Genomic DNA, 1,186 nt, shown 5'->3' with positions numbered 1-1,186 from the left:
CACATACACACACATATATATATACACACACACACACAAACACACATATGATATATATGCTCACACACGTATATATATATACATACATACATATTCACACAGATATGCATAAACACATACATATATATGTACATATATACATATACACACGTATATAGATATATTCTCATACATACACACACACATATATACATATATATATACACACACACATGCACACACAATACAGGCGCAACAGTAGCTGTGTGGTAGATAGCCTGCTTACTAACCACATGGCTCCGGGTTCAGTCCCACTGCGTGGTACCTTGGGCAAGTATCTTCTGCTATGGCCTCGAGTCGAACAAAGCTCTGTGGGTGGATTTGATACACGGAAACTGAAAGAAGCCCGTCGTATATTTATATATATATATATATGTATGTGTGTGTGTGTGTGTGTATGTGTGTGTATGTGTGTATGCGCGTGTATGCGTGTTTGTGTTTGTGTGTGAGTGTTTGTATGTCTGTGTTTGTCCCCCCCACCACCATCGACTGACAACCGATGCTGGTGTTTACGTCCCCGTAACTTAGCGGTTCGGAAAAGACACCAAGAGAATAAGTACTAGGCTTACAAAGAATAAGTCCTGGGGTCGATTTGTTCGATTAAAGGCGGTCCTCCAGCATGGCCGCAGTGAAATGACTGAAACAAATAAAAGAATTAAAAAAAGAATATGTATATTGTATTATATGAGAGGAAAAACCAAACCCAAAGCAGAGTGAGTATCCCAAGTCATTTACAATAAATTTAACTAGGGTAACGTGAATTTGAAGTCTTTCAGCTGTTTCTCGGATAACTCAAGTGGTAGGTTAATATGTTCACGTACTAGGTATTCCGTCATCAAAGACAAGATATGGATATTTTAAACAGGGAAAATTTACAATTTACAAGGAATAAAATTCACAGTTCATAAAGAATAAAGTAGAAGAATAAAGAGTAAAGGTAGTTAGAAGAATATAGGCAGGAGAATAATGTTCACAACTCATTATTTTTCCAGAGGATATAGATGTTGGTCGGTACTTCGATGAAGGTAAAAGTCCCCAGTTAAAATCGTCGGTAAATCTAGGCGGTATTTTGGAAGTACTTTGAATGATGTATTCATATTGTAAATGTGTAGACACACACACACACACACACACATATACATATATA

Source organism: Octopus bimaculoides, chromosome 3 (genome assembly GCF_001194135.2).
Source record: "Octopus bimaculoides isolate UCB-OBI-ISO-001 chromosome 3, ASM119413v2, whole genome shotgun sequence".
NCBI lineage: Eukaryota > Metazoa > Mollusca > Cephalopoda > Octopoda > Octopodidae > Octopus > Octopus bimaculoides.
This window is presented reverse-complemented; position numbering follows the sequence as displayed.